This window comes from Ursus maritimus, unplaced genomic scaffold (genome assembly GCF_017311325.1).
Source record: "Ursus maritimus isolate PB19 unplaced genomic scaffold, ASM1731132v1 scaffold_17, whole genome shotgun sequence".
In the NCBI taxonomy this organism is placed as follows: Eukaryota; Metazoa; Chordata; class Mammalia; order Carnivora; family Ursidae; genus Ursus; species Ursus maritimus.
The window spans coordinates 53,710,958-53,723,119 of record NW_024424119.1 but is presented as its reverse complement, the minus strand read 5'-3'; the positions used below and the strand labels follow the sequence as shown (position 1 = coordinate 53,723,119).

Sequence of the window (12,162 nt, the reverse complement as noted above, 5' to 3'; positions counted from 1 at the left end):
TGAGCAAGCCCCAAATGGATCAAATGTCTGTGGGACCAGGAAAGGCAGGTGGCCCAGAGCCTAGCAGCTGCTGCTCCCCCGTCCCCCCCCCTTCATTACACTTTACAGAGAAGGAAACTGAGGCTCGGTTCAATGTGCCACGGCCACGAAGTTGGAAGGAGGTGGAGCTGGGATTCAAATCTGGTCTGAATGACTGTAGCGGCCGCCTCCCCAGATGTCCCTTGTAAATACTGTCCGTGGACGGAGCCCATTCTGGGGTGCCGGGGAATGCTGCGTCTCCCAGAGAAGGTGTGTGCTTGTGGAGAAAGAAATTCGCTTAGAACCGGGGCTGTACCGTGAAGGGCCTTCCTCCAAGGGGATGGGAATGAGGAAGGAGAGGGGGCTTTGGAGAACCACCTCCTGCGCGCCCTCCATCCGTTCACTCCACACTCCCGGAGGTGAGGAGGGAGGTGACCAGTGTCCCCAGGACAGGCTAAGGAGTGGGCAATGCTAGGGAGGTGAGGGGGGGGTCCGGGGGGGGGCGCGCAGCCCATTGAAAGCCACCTTCCTCTCTGAGCCCCGAGGGCTCCCGTGAAGAGCCGGCCCGGGATGGGGGGCGGGGGGTGAAGGTCTTCGCCTTCAATGGAGAGAGCATCCCATCTGAGAGGCTCGGTGACCTGCATGCCCTGTGGAGCCATGGCCTGGTGCCGTGGGAACAAAAAAGGCTGAATCCAGGGTGTGGTCCAGTTCAGTGGGCCTCCCTGTGTGACCTTGGGCAAAGGCCCTGCCCTCTCTGGGCCAAGGTGGCTGAGCGGACCATACTCCTTCTCTCTCTCTCCTTGGAAGCCCCTCCCTTTCGCCCCTGGCCTCCAAGCGCTCGGGGCCTCCAGCCCTCCGCCTCCCTCCGCTGCTCCCGAGGACACGCCGCCCCCACTGCCGGGCAGGCGGGTGGAGGAAGCCGGCAAGGCGGGAAAAGGCGGGAGGGGCAGGAGTTACAGGAACCGGCTGGGGCCTGGGCGATTGCTCAACTGGGGAGCCTGGCCCGGCCGGCCTCCACAGGCCTCCACTTCCACCAGCCCGCCCTCCCTCCTAGCTCTGCATTGCAAACATTCCTCGCCAACCTCGGTTGCTGCAGCCCCGGAAGAGGGAACTGCCGCAGACACAGCACGAGGCCGCCAGAAGCACTTAACCCCTTCCGTCCTTCCAGGCGGAGGCTTGGGGCAGGAGCGCCGAGCGGGGTGGCCACCGGCGTGCCCGGGCTCGGAGTGGGCTGGGCAGGTGAATGGCTGGCAGCCCTGGCTGGCCCCGGGTTACCAACCTTCATCAACAGGCTGTCTCCAGTCATGGATTCACTCAGCAGCCGTTTCCAGAGCCCCCCTTGGGCACCGGACCTCGGTAATCAGAGAGGGAGGTCCTCACGGAGCCCACGTTTGGGGGAGGGGGGTGTCAAATAAAGAGGAGTTTTTTAGATCATTACAATGATGAGTGCTGCAAAGGAGAAGTACAGGGTGAGCATGAACTAAATAAAGTGGCTCAGGCAGGGAGGGCTTCCTGGAGGAAGTGATATTTCAGGAGCCATGAGGAGAGGGAGTGTTCTAGACAGAGGACGCAGCAAGCATGAGGCTCTGGAGAGAAGAGGGAGGGAGAGGTCGGCACGTTCCAGTCTGCGTGTCTGAAGGAGAGAGGGTAAAGAGTGGAGAACCCTCAGATGGGAAGGCTTGGCCTGTCCCAGGCTCCAGAAGGTTTTGGGCCATCCCAGCCTTAGACTGTCTTCGGAGGGCGGTGAGGAGCCAGGGATGGGTTCTACCTGGGGAATGACACAGTCAGATCCAGCTCGAGGCCCTGTGATTCTCTCGAGTGAAAAACAGAACCTTCACAGAGAGAGGGAGCTAGCATGTTTTCAAGTACAAACCAAATACACTCTAAGACCAGAACACCTGAACCACGCCGAAGTGCCACCAACAGGAGACATTTCAAATGGCAGCCTGGCAGCCGGGCCTGGCACTGGATTCTCCTGGGGCCTGGGTGGCCACTCGGAGCCGTGCTGTCCCCAGGCCCGCCAGAGGCCACAGGCTCCGCTTGGCTCCTTCTACCAGGATGGTCGTTGGCCCCTTCCACACCCCGGATACCACTCTGCAGACAGCTGGAGCTCTATTAATGCAGTGATTGGAGTGTCGAAGTTAAGAGGGGCTGAGAGATCATCCAGGTCCACGGCCTCCTCACTTCCCAGGTGAAGTGAAGACCCAGAGGCAGCTTCCGCGGGAAGCAGGTGTGGCAGAGTTGGGCAGGCCATCGGGTACTCCCTAGGCACAGGGCCAGGGAGGGGGGCAGCCATGCCCACAGCACGTGTCCGGGGAGGAGACCCGCCTGCCCATGGCACCCACAGAGGAGACCCCCAAACCCAGGAAACCGAGAACCATTTGGAAATGGGCAGTCACGAAACCCGGCTCGTGGAGGAGTCTCTGTTCCCACAGAGCTTGAAGGAATGAGCCAGAGGACAGAGTAAGCTGGTAGGAAACTTCTAGACCGTATTGTTGTCACTGTGGACATGTTTTCTTCTTTTTCTTCTCCTCCTTCTCCTCCTCCTCCTCCTCCTCCTCCTCCTCCTTCTTCTTTTTAATGAAGTATTACTCAGAACGCCGACATACCAAGGAGATGAAATGGAGTTGCCCAGATTGGAAGGGGGGGGGGTCCTTGGACTTAGCCCATGCACACCCGTGTGGACTCTTTCCTGGCCAGCCCCAGGCTCTTCAGAATGGACCGAGGGCCAGCAGGGGAGTCCATCCCTGGACTTTAGGGATGGAGAAACTAAAGCCCAGAGAGGCTGAGGCACTTGCCCAGGGTCACACAGCCCCAAGGGATGGAGCCAAAGTGCTCCCAGGCCAGCCTGACCCAAAGACCTGCTGTTGGCCCCTGCCACTCAGACCCCCTCCATCAGCCCAGGCCTGGGCGGAGGGGTCAGGAACAGGTGCCCGCTTTTCGTTTCTTGAGAGTCCGTGCCTGGTCTATTTGCTGGGAAAGCACATTTAGCTAGAGCTCCCCATGGCTTGCCCAGTGGGTTGAGACTTCTGGGGGGGAAACACACATCCTCTGTTAAAATCATGCCCGGACAGGACAGGAAGGGGCTGGGCGGGCTCCATGCCTGCACACGTCCCAAGCAGGGGGAGAGGCTGAGTTCCTTCCAGCCCTCTGGGGTCGTCCAAACAACAGCTAATGTCTGGTTTGGGGCTCCAGATCCCCTCTCGGTCACACAGCAAGCCTCCTTCCAGGCAGTGATACTTCCGTAAGGGTTCCTTGAACCTGGGGTGCCACCAGCTTTGTCAAGATAAAGCATCCAGCATTCATGATGCTGGGCCAGGGATCGTCTCTGGGAATCAACACAACCCGAGGGTTCACCAGCATCACCCCGTTTTGCACAGGGGAAACCGAGGACCATGAAGTCACTCGCCTGGGGTCGCACAGCTAACAGCAAACGGGCAGGCCTGGGATACAGGCGTCTCGGGCGCCCGGGTACCCACTCCTCACCACTTGGCCTCCCTGCCTCCCAGCCTGGAGGTGGGACTGCTTCTCCCAGCAGTGAGGCTCCGGTAAACCCAAGATTCCCTTGGCTCGCCCGGATCCTGCGTCTTGTTCATGTCCATGAAATCAATATTTTATCTCCTTTATTTATTATCTGCTTATCCATCCCGAGTTTATGCTCCACTCTTCTCCCACGGGTTCACCCGGGTCACTGATTTTGTCTCTGAACTTCCAGAAGGCCGAGCTGCTCGTGTTGCTCTAGCTCTCATCACAAAATCATCTCATTTTAGGCACGTCCTAGAAAGGAGTGGCCTAACCTGGAGTTACTGGTGGAAGCTGCCGCTTGGGGACAGGACTGCACAGCGCCATGATGCCCGCGAGGCGCCCGGCACACGGGGAGCGCTCGACAAATTGGGTGGATTCATATGGTTACTGTTGTTGTGTTGGTTGGTTGCTGGGCTCTTCTCCCCCACAGATCACAGGTTAGAAGGTTTATTGTCAGAGTTACTAACTCGCCCTCAATGGTAAGACCCCAACTGTGTGAACAAGACACGCTTCCTGGCCTTCTCGTACCTAAGTGATGGTGACTGGGCAGTCAGCCTTCGAGATGGTCTCCAGAGGATTCCTACCTCCTGTAGGTAGGATTCACACCTCTGTAGACCCCTCCCGCGGCAAATAGGGCTGCCCCGTGTGACCAACTGGATGCTGCTGAAACGACCCAAGGTTAGGTCATAAAAGGCACCGTGGCTTCTGTCTTGCTCTCACCCTGGGGGAAGCCAGCCACCATGTTGTAAATACTCTCAAGCAACCCTATGGGGAAGCCCCTGTGGCAAGGAAGTGAGCTCTCCGCCTTGCCAGCCCTGTGAGGGAGCCATCTTAGGGGTCCATTGCCCAGCTCCGGTCAAGCCGTCAGATGACGCAGCCCCCACCAACACCTTGGCTACAGCCTCAAAAGCGACCACGAACTGGAATCATCAGGCTACCCCACTTCTCAATTCCTTACCCACAGAAACTTCGAGAATAAATGCTATGGTTTTCAATCACTAAGTTTGGGGTGATCTGTTACGCAGCTGTAGATAACTAATACAGGAACGGGGAGACTTTTTAGTTTTGAGGGCCTTTCATTGACTTGGTTCCCAAAGTGTGCTCGGTGGTGTACTGATCCCAGACGAGGCTCCGGAAAAGCACAGTCTGTCCAATGTGGGCAGACCGTGACCTGAGTCTCTTATTCGAGATTCCGGCAGACCCCTCTGCATATGCCAGCAGAGCCCTCTGGGCAAGGAGACCTAGCCTTCTCCTAACCCTGCATTTCTCGGGAGTCTTTGTGGAACTTTGGCCTCAGAACTTCAGAGCGCTCTTTGGAAACAGCCAAACTGTCATGAAAGCAATTTCCCTGAGTACATTAAAAGATTGTGCCCAGTGTAAAAACAAAAACACCCCCAGCCCGACATGCAGCGTGTGGCCTATTCTATACAAAGGCATGGTGGCCAGTTCGCCATGACAGACGGCCTGTCTGGGCCCCTCTTCCAGTTGAGGGGCTGGTTTGCCCTGGGTTCCTCCCGTCCCGCCAGTCTCACACTGGGTGGTATTGGTCAGGGCCCCTGGCCAGTGTCTGGCCGTGGACCTCAGACCATTAGGGGACCATCTAGGATTCAGACTGTGGTTCCCAAACCCTGCAGCTCCAGCTCTCCTGGGTTCCGTAGCCCCCCAACACGTGGGCCCTGCTGCGCCCCCCCAGCCCTCGAGTTGGCGAGGGCCGAATCCTCAAAGCCAATGCCTCAGAGTTGGAGATCTCTCAGTGGGAATGCTACCCTGGTCTTAAAACACGAACCGCTGGAAAATAGCATTTGACATAGAAAAACTCATTTTACAGGCAACTTTTTAAGAGCGAATCCACCCCCTTCGGCGAGGGAAGCTGTGCTGAGAATACCACATTCTTTCGGGCCCCTGGGGCTGCGTGGGGGTGGGAACAGAGATCTTTCTACATGCGAGGAGGAAGAGGGCTTTTCTTTTGTTGAAGACATAATTTTGCCCTCATGTTCCGTCGTCTTTCCCGGCATGGATGTTCTGGGGCTCTCAGGGCTTTCTGGAGCCGGCCCTCCCGGACGCCGGTGGCCTGGCCTCGCCCTTGGGCCAGAGTGCGGCGCCAGCAGCTGCCTCACCTGGGAGCCCCTGCCCAGGCCTGCTGCATTCGGACAAGATCCCCAGGTGATCTGGGGCACATTAAAGTCGGGGAGCGCTCAGACGCACCCCAGAACTACCATCTCCAGGTGCCCCCAGCCCGCCCGCTACTGGGCTCCTCCCTCCCCTTCCAGGCTCTCTATCTCATCACAGACGGCTTCACAGAGGGGTTCCAGGTGCATTCTACCCCTTGGCACCCCCTTTTCATCACAGACATCCAGTGACATGGTCAGGGCATGAGGCTGTGGGAAGTCAGGGGAACTGACAAGAGGTGATGACAACAGTCAGGACACCCAGGCCTTACAGAGCACTCACAACCCAGGAGGGAGGCAGTGAGACCCAGAAACTCAGAGAGGGGAAGCCATCTACCCAAGGTCACACAGCCAAAAAGAACGGCAGAGTCACGACAGCCACGGAGCTCTCCAGAGCCCCCTGCTGTGGGAAGACTCCCTTGATGGGGACACGGGAGTGGCTGCGGTGCTGTCAAAGAGTTACACCTCCATCCCAGCTGGCTTAGCCCCACGGTTCCCAAACTGGGTTCCCTGGGGGGCCCCTCAAAAGCCATCTACGGGGCGGGGGAGGGGGCTCCATGCTGTTTACAGCCTCTTACAATTTCCCATGGTCACCACATCTTTACTGCCGGCCAGGCCACTGAGAGCTACACACACCATCCCGTCGCTTCGCTTTGGGTGGGATTCTATCAACCCACCGCCCTCGTTCAGACTCCGGGGATGATGGGATTTGAACAGGTATCCTTGTTGCCCTTGATTAACGGAAAACCTGAGAGCTTGTATTACTTCACAAACCCAGTTTGCTTGTTGGACAAACAGGGGCCTTGGGGCAAACAGCAGCAGGAGGGACTTTTCTGGAGGGAGTGTAGAGAGGAATTCCTTTAGAACTTGCAGTTACTGACGGGAAGGCATGTGTCTCTATTTTTTTCCAGCGGTGGCACCTGCTTTCCCATATTTTCTTTAAAACGAAGCAGGGGTGGGGGGTCCCCCCCCTCCCAGCCTTGCCGGTACTGGGGTGCTGGGGTGCAGGGACAGCCCCCATGGGCGGCAGTCCTGGGCCCCCACACGCTGCCCTGGGAAGCAAAGGATGGGGGGGGCAACAGAGAGCACATCCAGGTCCTTGATGGATGCCCTTCGGGCCACGTTCTCAGTGAAACCTGTCCTTGAGGATGACGTGCGGGCTCTTGTCTTGCAGGTTTTCAGGGGAGCGTGGTGGAAATCAGCCACCGAGGAACTTGAATTTCTTGTAGAAAGCTGCAAGACAGGGCACAGGCCTTTCAGAGTGGCTCCCACTCCACCCGGCACCTTCCTTCCCCATCTTCGGCCTGTGGGTCTGGGCTGGTGCCCCTCCCGCTCCTTCTAGGTGGACCCTTGCCCGGCATCCCTCCACCCCTCCCACCGCCACCCCACACCCACAGGAGGTGTGAGGCCCTGCAGGTACTGGCCAGAAGTGCTCAGAGGTTGAAGACCGGGGCTCTGAAGTCTGGCGGATGCAGAGGACTGGCAATCTTGCGCCCGTTGCCAAGACACGCTTCCCCCATCTGAAGATGCCTTGGTGGCAGTGGGGACCCCAGAGCTCAGGGCCACCGAAAGGTGTCCTTCCATTTGGGACTTTGGGCACAGGATTGGAAGGGGGAGGGGCTCGGTGATTGCTTAAAAACGATTCTCACATGTCTGAGTAACAGGAGATGGAAATCTTAGTTCAAGACCACAGACTAGAACAGCTCAGCGAAGGCCGAGCAAACTGGGCTTCAAATAGAACGCAAGAGGCATCTGGTTCGAGGTATAAAACATGCACCACCCATCTCAGCTGCAGCAGAGGGCCTAGAACTCTGATGTCAATGCACCAAGGAGGGGACCTTTTAAAGCAAGGTTCTGTGGGAGTTTTCCCAGTGGTTCTTTCCGGGACGGATCAGTTACACAGGCAGGCGAGCCCCCTGGTCCGCCAGGTGTTTCCATCGGTCTGTCCTAGGAGATGTAGTCCCTCCAAGGCAGGGACCACCTCTGGTTCATCTCTCTGCCCTAAAAGCCTGGTGCCCTACAGTCAGCACTCAAGTCCCCAGGGTGTGTCTCCCCCACCAAGCTGAGCCCCTGTTGGAAGCGGGGCTCCGTTCTGTTCATTAAGAGCAAAGGGCCCACATCCAGAGCCTGACCTCTCAGTTTCCCCCAGCGGACAGGTCTTCCGCAAGTCACTTCCCCTCTCTGGCCTCCTTCTCCTCACCCAGGAAAAGGCCATCCCGGTCACTCGCGTCTCATGGGGTTGGTGTAGGGTGGCCTGAGCAGGTGAAGAGTTTCTTGGCTCGAGCCTAGCGTGCAGGACACGCCTTCGGGTGGGATATCACCGTCGTCTTCCAAGGGCCCCGTGCGATGCTGGCTACACAGCAGGGGCTCAGATGTGTTCGGAGAGGTATTTTTTTAACCAACATTTCTTAAAGTATACGGATAAAAATCTCACGTTATTTGTGGAAATTTGGGGGGCCGGGAGGGGCAGAGGGAGAGGGAGAGAATCTTAAGCAGGCTCCATGCCCAGTGCAGAGCCTGACATGGGGCTCGATCTCACAACCCCGAGATCATGACCTGAGCCGAAATCAAGAGTTCAACGCTTAACCAATAGAGCCACCCAGGTGCCCTGAAAATGTTATTTTTTAAAAGAAAAAACATGACCTCTTTCTCCCCACCTACAGCCAGGCATGAAGATACACGCATGTACCCATTTTACAGATGAGGAAGCCAAGGCTCAGACAGGTCAGATGACGTTCCCAAGGCCACGCAGTGGTAGAGTCAAGCTCTGAAATATTAGCATCTCAGGTTTCTAACCGCTGGCCTCTCTGAGAGGCTTGCTTAAACCCCCTAGAACCAGGGGCCCCATCGCAGAGATAAGCAACAGAGACCAACTGCACATATGAATTAACCCGGCCAGTAATCACACAGTAAAGCTGTATCCACTTCAAAGATTTCTCTGGGAACCAATAGGACAAAGAAGGAAGGTTTGAATCAGCTCACCCAGCAAAACCATCAACTCTGGAGTGCAAATTCCCCAAGACCGAGCTAACTCTGGCCAACTTCCATCTGATTCCTTAGTAAGCAAGGAAAAGGGGGGGAAGGGGCCGATTCAGTGCAGAAGACTCCCGGGTTTCAGTACGGGACCTGAGAACAGGTGGCGGACTGCGGGGGTGGGAGGACTGGGGCTCTGTAGCTTTCCTGAAGCGAGGCTCAGACAGGGTCTCTCAAAGAGCTGGGCGAGGTGGTGATGAGAATCCGGGCTCGCAAACCACAGAAACCTGGGGGTTCCTCGTGGCAAGCTGTGGGACCTCCCTGACCTTCGGTCTCTTCATCTGAAATGAGTCCAGCAAAGCTTTGCTGTCCTGCTACATCTTGTGGAGCTAGTGCTGGGTGCTGGGGTCCCGGCAACATATGTCCATCGAGCACGCGCCGAGCACTCAGTCGGTGAAAGCTGCTGCGGTCGCTGGGGTTGCTGCTAGGATCCCTGTAACCTGAATAAAACCGGGCAGCCTCGGGGCCCAGTCTCATCACCGCGGGGCCGTTCAAAAGAAACACCACTCTGACATCCCAAATCATTGGAAAGCAGTTTAAATCCTCCTGATCTCTCCCAGAGACAGCGAAGGGGAATTCCTAGGCACACCACCCACAAATAGCAGCCTCGGACTCTCCGTGCCGAGGCATCTGTCAGGAAGCTCGGACAACAGCTGCTCTCGCAACACCCCATTGGGCCGCGCCTCCCTCTCGCTCTTGGAGAGGCAGGGGCTGCTGGGCCGGGCCATGGATGCAGGCTCTGCCCTCACTGGCCACGTTGCCTAACTGCTTCCAGGAACCTCAGTTTCCTTGTCTGCAAAATGTAAACAACAGTCCTGCCTTCAAGGAGTCCGCGTGGGGGCTCCGTGAGATAATGCCTTGTAGCGTTTCAGATGCACAGCCAGAGCCGGGCTGGGAAGTATGAGTGCGAACCACGCCGATCTCCTTCTTCTGCCCTCCCCCACCTGCCCTCTGCATCCCACCGCAGTGAAAGAGCTCTGGACAGGGTCTCCTGTCGGTGAGTCTGGGCTGGCCAGGTCCTGGCACCCAGGTACCTCCACAACCTGCCGCACGGAGCATGGGAAAAGGACCAGTGCTGGGCAGGCAAACTCTGGAACTTTCTGAGGACGGGGCAGCAAGGGCCAGGGCCCTGACATTAAGGTGGCATTCTCCCTCCCTTCCCTCCTGCACAGAGGCAGCGTCCCTGGAGTGTCACCTCAACATGTCTGTGCTCAGAGGGCGGGGCCAGGGGTTCCCCAGGCACTGGGGGCCTGCTGAGACGTGGGAAAGATGGCCCCCCACCGACCGAGGCCACTGATTGCCCTAAGCCTGGGCGGTGTGGCCCAAGGTGGCTGTCAGGGCCACAGGGTAGGCCCCACATCGGGGACCTGCATGTCTCCTATCCCGAGGGGCCCTGAGCAGAAGGTGAGACCACCCAGCATGGCACAAGAGGACCAGCTGGGGTGTCAGGGAGGGCTTCCCAGAGGAAAGGCACGGAAGGAAAGGGTTGAAGAGGAAGGAAGAGAGCTCCAGGCAGAGGCCTGGGAGGGAGAAAGTGGTGGGTTCCAGGAACAGAAAGAAGTTCTCTCCTACCCTTACCTCCACCACTACCTCCCCCCTCACCTCCACCATCCCACTTGGAGCGCCGCGCCCCCTTGGGAGGTCAGAGGAGGAGAGCTCTTACTCTCAATTCACAGATGGGGAGACCGGTCCTAAGAGAGAAAGGGGCCAACCCCGGCTGGGATTAGAGTCTACATCCCCTGACTCCCGCCTCAGGCAAGAATCAAGATGTAAGCCTGGGCCCCGCACCCACAGGTCTGCAGCGTGGTCAGTGGGCCTGCTAACATCACCCCCATTTTACTGGTGAAGAAACTGAGGCATCCCTCCAGTCCTGCCGTCTTTGTCTCTCTCTGGGGATCTAGGACAAGCCGGAGGTGCTCAGATGCCCTCCCCAGGTAGGGCAGGAAACAGCGAGGAGCGGGTGACTGGGTGACGATGGAGGGAGCCCCCCAAGGGTGGCAGAAACCAACACCGAGCCGGGGAAAGGCCGAGGAATGTGGGTGGGGATGGGGTGGGCCTCCAGGGCCCTAGATAGCCCCCTTACTCAGTCCGGGGTGAGACCCCGGCTTCCCAAAAGACACCACCCCCGGCTGGGCGGGGAGAAGGACCACTGCCTCCAGGCCGCCCAATCAGATGCACTCCCAGTCTGATGGAGGAGGCAGTCAGGGCGGAGGGCTCCCGGGGCCTTCCCGGAGGAGCCCCCGGGACCTCCCTCGGACTCGGCGGGCCCCCCGCCCCCCGCCCGCCCCCAGCCTCATTAGCACCGACGCCCGTCGTCCTCCCCTCGGCTTCCGGTGGTTCCAGAATGTAAAGGTTAAATCCTAACCTCATCTCAGCAGTTTCTCCCGGCTTTGCCTACCCAGCGCCAGTTGCTGGTAATTATATGCATCTCCGAGCAGCCAATCAGCTGTCAGACTGACAGATACTGATCTTTTCGTTTTATTTTTAGCTCTGTGCTTCCCCCTCTAGTTGCAAAAAAAAATTCTGTTTGTTCTGTGTGCTGCTGCCTGACTCCCAACTCTGCAGCCGGCTCTCATCTCCGCCAGCCGGGCGGCAGCAGGAAGCCGCAGGGGCTGGAGCCTCCTGTCCTTCCAGAAATGGGGGAACAACACATACCGGCCGCCCCCCAGCTGCGGAGCCCGGGGGCTGCGATGGGGAAGGGAGGAGGCCGGGTGCTGTGCGCAGAGGCGCCCTCCGAGGCTGAGGGAGCCCGAGAGGCGCTGCACTTGGCCTGTGGCCTTGCACGGGAGAAAAGCAGGTCCTTACCTGTAGGCTGGGGGCTAGCAGAGAGAGGCAGAGACAAAGCTAGCCTGAGATGGGGAAAGAGAGGGCAGTGGAAGGGAAAAGACAAGCTCCCGCCCCCTGGAAATACTCCCTACCCCGCCTCAACTGAACAGAAGGGGGCAGGAATGGCTGCCAGCCAGAGAGCACTGGAACGGGAGTCAGGAGGGGGCTTTCCAGCCAGGCCTGCAGGGCTCAGGCAGGGGGTGGGGGGTACCTGGGCCACCTCTCCCAGGCCTGGGTGCCTCATCTGTCACTTGAAGGGCAAGTGAAGTGCTCTGCAGGGTCTATGTGTGGGTCGTTCTGGAAGGTTCTGTGGACCTCCCTGGAGGCACCGGGAAACTGGCAAGTGTAGGCCGGCCAGCAGGAGGCCCCTGTTCACATGGGGTTTCTGGAAGGAGAGAAGGAATCTGAGGGCCAGGCAAGCTCTTAGGTCCCAGAGTCGCCCAGACAGTCGAGGGCCTTGATCCAGGAGAGTGGCCAGCGTTACAGAGGGAGTGTGAGCTTTCTTCCCGGTCATGGCACCCTGCACTTTGCAGAGCACTTCCCTTGCTCCAGGGGTCTCCTTTCCTTCCCCATAGTTAGTCTCCAGGTTGCA

The 12,162-nt window shown here is 58.3% G+C and overlaps 2 long non-coding RNA genes across 3 annotated transcripts; one reads left to right on the top strand and one right to left on the bottom strand.

Moving 5' to 3' along the window:
- The first annotated feature begins 1,118 nt into the window (after positions 1–1,118).
- Positions 1,119–4,542, top strand: LOC121103054. The gene is made up of 2 exons (XR_005835169.1): positions 1,119–1,374; positions 3,789–4,542. It is a non-coding gene; the product is annotated as an uncharacterized LOC121103054 (long non-coding RNA).
- Positions 4,543–6,472: 1,930 nt separating this feature from the next.
- Positions 6,473–11,213, bottom strand: LOC103670271. 2 transcript variants are annotated; one of them, XR_570526.2, is made up of 3 exons: positions 11,110–11,213; positions 7,912–8,118; positions 6,473–6,944 (listed from the first exon to the last, which is right to left on the bottom strand). It is a non-coding gene; the product is annotated as an uncharacterized LOC103670271 (long non-coding RNA). The 2 variants fall into 2 exon arrangements; XR_005835276.1 differs by lacking the exon at positions 7,912–8,118.
- Positions 11,214–12,162: the final 949 nt, after the last annotated feature.